This window comes from Stigmatopora argus, chromosome 24 (genome assembly GCF_051989625.1).
Source record: "Stigmatopora argus isolate UIUO_Sarg chromosome 24, RoL_Sarg_1.0, whole genome shotgun sequence".
Taxonomy (NCBI): Eukaryota; Metazoa; Chordata; class Actinopteri; order Syngnathiformes; family Syngnathidae; genus Stigmatopora; species Stigmatopora argus.
Genome location: NC_135410.1, coordinates 347,501 through 352,500, shown reverse-complemented (window position 1 = coordinate 352,500; position 5,000 = coordinate 347,501). Strand labels below are relative to the sequence as shown.

The 5,000-nt window shown below is 45.7% G+C and overlaps 10 non-coding genes and 2 pseudogenes across 10 annotated transcripts in view; all 12 read right to left on the bottom strand.

The window, feature by feature from the left end:
- Positions 1-193: 193 nt before the first annotated feature.
- LOC144070049 (5S ribosomal RNA) lies at positions 194-312 on the bottom strand. The gene has a single exon (XR_013298994.1). It is a non-coding gene; the product is annotated as a 5S ribosomal RNA (ribosomal RNA).
- A 316-nt stretch (positions 313-628) lies between these two features.
- On the bottom strand, positions 629-747 carry LOC144069915 (5S ribosomal RNA). Its single transcript, XR_013298864.1, has one exon. It is a non-coding gene; the product is annotated as a 5S ribosomal RNA (ribosomal RNA).
- A 316-nt stretch (positions 748-1,063) lies between these two features.
- LOC144069775 (5S ribosomal RNA) lies at positions 1,064-1,182 on the bottom strand (annotated as a pseudogene).
- Positions 1,183-1,498: 316 nt separating this feature from the next.
- Positions 1,499-1,617, bottom strand: LOC144070266 (5S ribosomal RNA). Its single transcript, XR_013299201.1, has one exon. It is a non-coding gene; the product is annotated as a 5S ribosomal RNA (ribosomal RNA).
- Positions 1,618-1,933: 316 nt separating this feature from the next.
- On the bottom strand, positions 1,934-2,052 carry LOC144070259 (5S ribosomal RNA). The gene has a single exon (XR_013299195.1). It is a non-coding gene; the product is annotated as a 5S ribosomal RNA (ribosomal RNA).
- A 316-nt stretch (positions 2,053-2,368) lies between these two features.
- Positions 2,369-2,487, bottom strand: LOC144069659 (5S ribosomal RNA). The gene has a single exon (XR_013298707.1). It is a non-coding gene; the product is annotated as a 5S ribosomal RNA (ribosomal RNA).
- Positions 2,488-2,803: 316 nt separating this feature from the next.
- LOC144070047 (5S ribosomal RNA) lies at positions 2,804-2,922 on the bottom strand. The gene has a single exon (XR_013298992.1). It is a non-coding gene; the product is annotated as a 5S ribosomal RNA (ribosomal RNA).
- Positions 2,923-3,238: 316 nt separating this feature from the next.
- On the bottom strand, positions 3,239-3,357 carry LOC144069914 (5S ribosomal RNA). Its single transcript, XR_013298863.1, has one exon. It is a non-coding gene; the product is annotated as a 5S ribosomal RNA (ribosomal RNA).
- Positions 3,358-3,673: 316 nt separating this feature from the next.
- LOC144069774 (5S ribosomal RNA) lies at positions 3,674-3,792 on the bottom strand (annotated as a pseudogene).
- Positions 3,793-4,108: 316 nt separating this feature from the next.
- LOC144070265 (5S ribosomal RNA) lies at positions 4,109-4,227 on the bottom strand. Its single transcript, XR_013299200.1, has one exon. It is a non-coding gene; the product is annotated as a 5S ribosomal RNA (ribosomal RNA).
- Positions 4,228-4,543: 316 nt separating this feature from the next.
- Positions 4,544-4,662, bottom strand: LOC144070257 (5S ribosomal RNA). The gene has a single exon (XR_013299193.1). It is a non-coding gene; the product is annotated as a 5S ribosomal RNA (ribosomal RNA).
- Positions 4,663-4,978: 316 nt separating this feature from the next.
- LOC144069658 (5S ribosomal RNA) overlaps positions 4,979-5,000 on the bottom strand; it is a 119-nt gene continuing 97 nt past the window's right edge. The window contains exon 1 of the ribosomal RNA XR_013298706.1: positions 4,979-5,000. This exon is cut by the window's right edge and continues 97 nt beyond it. This is a non-coding gene — a ribosomal RNA (5S ribosomal RNA).

Here is a 5,000-nt window from a genome sequence, read left to right as displayed (position 1 = left end):
GTTAAAGGAGTCGACTTTGTTGCCGCTTGCTCTTCTTTTGCTTTATTACTTATACAACTACGGGAATGAAGATTTTCAGAAGGAGAGCTTCAATAAAATGTTGTGAGATGTGCAGAGGAGGGAAGTCTTTTATGATTTAGGAGGTCAAAAGGAGATGAACATCCATGAAATGTCGAAAATGGTTTTGACAAGATGTTTACAGCACCTGGTATTCCCAAGCGGTCTCCCATCCAGGTACTAACCAGGCCCAACCCTGCTTAGCTTCCGAGATCAGACGAGATCGGGCGTTTTCAGGGTAGTATGGCCGTGAGCAACATTGTCGCTGAACAAATCCCCTTTGGAAATCCGAACGGTCCATAGTCTTGCATGTGGATCGTTTATTTGGATATTTGGATCCGGTGTGGAGGGTGAGTGGTCCTCTTTGGAGAACCCTTCGCTAAAGGAGTCGACTTTGTTGCCGCTTGCTCTTCTTTTGCTTTATTACTTCTACAACTACGGGAATGAAGATTATCAGAAGGAGAGCTTCAATAAAATGTTGTGAGATGAGGAGAGGAGGGAAGTCTTTCATGATTTAGGAGGTCAAAAGGAGATGAACATCCATGAAATGTCGAAAATGGTTTTGACAAGATGCTTACAGCACCTGGTATTCCCAAGCGGTCTCCCATCCAGGTACTAACCAGGCCCAACCCTGCTTAGCTTCCGAGATCAGACGAGATCGGGCGTTTTCAGGGAAGTATGGCCGTGAGCAACATTGTCGCTGAACAAATCCCCTTTGGAAATCCGAACGGTCCATAGTCTTGCATGTGGATCGTGTATTTGGATATTTGGATCTGGTGTGGAGGGTGAGTGGTCCTCTTTGGAGAACCCTTCGTTAAAGGAGTCGACTTTGTTGCCGCTTGCTCTTCTTTTGCTTTATTACTTCTACAACTACGCGAATGAAGATTATCAGAAGGAGAGCTTCAATAAAATGTTGTGAGATGTGCAGAGGAGGGAAGTCTTTCATGATTTAGGAGGTCAAAAGGAGATGAACATCCATGAAATGTCGAAAATGGTTTTGACAAGATGCTTACAGCACCTGGTATTCCCAAGCGGTCTCCAATCCAGGTACTAACCAGGCCCAACCCTCCGTAGCTTCCGAGATCAGACGAGATCGGGCGTTTTCAGGGTAGTATGGCCTTGAGCAACATTGTCGCTGAACAAATCCCCTTTGGAAATCCGAACGGTCCATAGTCTTGCATGTGGATCGTGTATTTGGATATTTGGATCGGGTGTGGAGGGTGAGGGGTCCTCTTTGGAGAACCCTTCGTTAAAGGAGTCGACTTTGTTGCCGCTTGCTCTTCTTTTGCTTTATTACTTCTACAACTACGGGAATGAAGATTATCAGAAGGGGAGTTTCAATAAAATGTTGTGAGATGTGCAGAGGAGGGAAGTCTTTCATGATTTAGGAGGTCAAAAGGAGATGAACATCCATGAAATGTCGAAAATGGTTTTGACAAGATGCTTACAGCACCTGGTATTCCCAAGCGGTCTCCCATCCAGGTACTAACCAGGCCCAACCCTTCTTGGCTTCCGAGATCAGACGAGATCGGGCGTTTTCAGGGTAGTATGGCCGTGAGCAACATTGTCGCTGAACAAATCCCCTTTGGAAATCCGAACGGTCCATAGTCTTGCATGTGGATCGTTTATTTGGATATTTGGATCCGGTGTGGAGGGTGAGTGGTCCTCTTTGGAGAACCCTTCGTTAAAGGAGTCGACTTTGTTGCCGCTTGCTCTTCTTTTGCTTTATTACTTCTACAACTACGCGAATGAAGATTATCAGAAGGAGAGCTTCAATAAAATGTTGTGAGATGAGGAGAGGAGGGAAGTCTTTCATGATTTAGGAGGTCAAAAGGAGATGAACATCCATGAAACGTCGAAAATGGTTTTGACAAGATGCTTACAGCACCTGGTATTCCCAAGCGGTCTCCCATCCAGGTACTAACCAGGCCCAACCCTGCTTAGCTTCCGTGATCAGACGAGATCGGGCGTTTTCAGGGAAGTATGGCCGTGAGCAACATTGTCGCTGAACAAATCCCCTTTGGAAATCCGAACGGTCCATAGTCTTGCATGTGGATCGTGTATTTGGATATTTGGATCGGGTGTGGAGTGTGAGGGGTCCTCTTTGGAGAACCCTTCGTTAAAGGAGTCGACTTTGTTGCCGCTTGCTCTTCTTTTGCTTTATTACTTCTACAACTACGGGAATGAAGATTATCAGAAGGAGAGCTTCAATAAAATGTTGTGAGATGTGCAGAGGAGGGAAGTCTTTCATGATTTATGAGGTCAAAAGGAGATGAACATCCATGAAATGTCGAAAATGGTTTTGACAAGATGCTTACAGCACCTGGTATTCCCAAGCGGTCTCCCATCCAGGTAGTAACCAGGCCCAACCCTGCTTAGCTTCCGAGATCAGACGAGATCGGGCATTTTCAGGGTATTATGGCTGTGAGCAACATTGTCGCTGAACAAATCCCCTTTGGAAATCCGAACGGTCCATAGTCTTGCATGTGGATCGTGTATTTGGATATTTGGATCGGGTGTGGAGGGTGAGGGGTCCTCTTTGGAGAACCCTTCGTTAAAGGAGTCGACTTTGTTGCCGCTTGCTCTTCTTTTGCTTTATTACTTATACAACTACGGGAATGAAGATTTTCAGAAGGAGAGCTTCAATAAAATGTTGTGAGATGTGCAGAGGAGGGAAGTCTTTTATGATTTAGGAGGTCAAAAGGAGATGAACATCCATGAAATGTCGAAAATGGTTTTGACAAGATGTTTACAGCACCTGGTATTCCCAAGCGGTCTCCCATCCAGGTACTAACCAGGCCCAACCCTGCTTAGCTTCCGAGATCAGACGAGATCGGGCGTTTTCAGGGTAGTATGGCCGTGAGCAACATTGTCGCTGAACAAATCCCCTTTGGAAATCCGAACGGTCCATAGTCTTGCATGTGGATCGTTTATTTGGATATTTGGATCCGGTGTGGAGGGTGAGTGGTCCTCTTTGGAGAACCCTTCGCTAAAGGAGTCGACTTTGTTGCCGCTTGCTCTTCTTTTGCTTTATTACTTCTACAACTACGGGAATGAAGATTATCAGAAGGAGAGCTTCAATAAAATGTTGTGAGATGAGGAGAGGAGGGAAGTCTTTCATGATTTAGGAGGTCAAAAGGAGATGAACATCCATGAAATGTCGAAAATGGTTTTGACAAGATGCTTACAGCACCTGGTATTCCCAAGCGGTCTCCCATCCAGGTACTAACCAGGCCCAACCCTGCTTAGCTTCCGAGATCAGACGAGATCGGGCGTTTTCAGGGAAGTATGGCCGTGAGCAACATTGTCGCTGAACAAATCCCCTTTGGAAATCCGAACGGTCCATAGTCTTGCATGTGGATCGTGTATTTGGATATTTGGATCTGGTGTGGAGGGTGAGTGGTCCTCTTTGGAGAACCCTTCGTTAAAGGAGTCGACTTTGTTGCCGCTTGCTCTTCTTTTGCTTTATTACTTCTACAACTACGCGAATGAAGATTATCAGAAGGAGAGCTTCAATAAAATGTTGTGAGATGTGCAGAGGAGGGAAGTCTTTCATGATTTAGGAGGTCAAAAGGAGATGAACATCCATGAAATGTCGAAAATGGTTTTGACAAGATGCTTACAGCACCTGGTATTCCCAAGCGGTCTCCAATCCAGGTACTAACCAGGCCCAACCCTCCGTAGCTTCCGAGATCAGACGAGATCGGGCGTTTTCAGGGTAGTATGGCCTTGAGCAACATTGTCGCTGAACAAATCCCCTTTGGAAATCCGAACGGTCCATAGTCTTGCATGTGGATCGTGTATTTGGATATTTGGATCGGGTGTGGAGGGTGAGGGGTCCTCTTTGGAGAACCCTTCGTTAAAGGAGTCGACTTTGTTGCCGCTTGCTCTTCTTTTGCTTTATTACTTCTACAACTACGGGAATGAAGATTATCAGAAGGGGAGTTTCAATAAAATGTTGTGAGATGTGCAGAGGAGGGAAGTCTTTCATGATTTAGGAGGTCAAAAGGAGATGAACATCCATGAAATGTCGAAAATGGTTTTGACAAGATGCTTACAGCACCTGGTATTCCCAAGCGGTCTCCCATCCAGGTACTAACCAGGCCCAACCCTTCTTGGCTTCCGAGATCAGACGAGATCGGGCGTTTTCAGGGTAGTATGGCCGTGAGCAACATTGTCGCTGAACAAATCCCCTTTGGAAATCCGAACGGTCCATAGTCTTGCATGTGGATCGTTTATTTGGATATTTGGATCCGGTGTGGAGGGTGAGTGGTCCTCTTTGGAGAACCCTTCGTTAAAGGAGTCGACTTTGTTGCCGCTTGCTCTTCTTTTGCTTTATTACTTCTACAACTACGCGAATGAAGATTATCAGAAGGAGAGCTTCAATAAAATGTTGTGAGATGAGGAGAGGAGGGAAGTCTTTCATGATTTAGGAGGTCAAAAGGAGATGAACATCCATGAAACGTCGAAAATGGTTTTGACAAGATGCTTACAGCACCTGGTATTCCCAAGCGGTCTCCCATCCAGGTACTAACCAGGCCCAACCCTGCTTAGCTTCCGTGATCAGACGAGATCGGGCGTTTTCAGGGAAGTATGGCCGTGAGCAACATTGTCGCTGAACAAATCCCCTTTGGAAATCCGAACGGTCCATAGTCTTGCATGTGGATCGTGTATTTGGATATTTGGATCGGGTGTGGAGTGTGAGGGGTCCTCTTTGGAGAACCCTTCGTTAAAGGAGTCGACTTTGTTGCCGCTTGCTCTTCTTTTGCTTTATTACTTCTACAACTACGGGAATGAAGATTATCAGAAGGAGAGCTTCAATAAAATGTTGTGAGATGTGCAGAGGAGGGAAGTCTTTCATGATTTATGAGGTCAAAAGGAGATGAACATCCATGAAATGTCGAAAATGGTTTTGACAAGATGCTTACAGCACCTGGTATTCC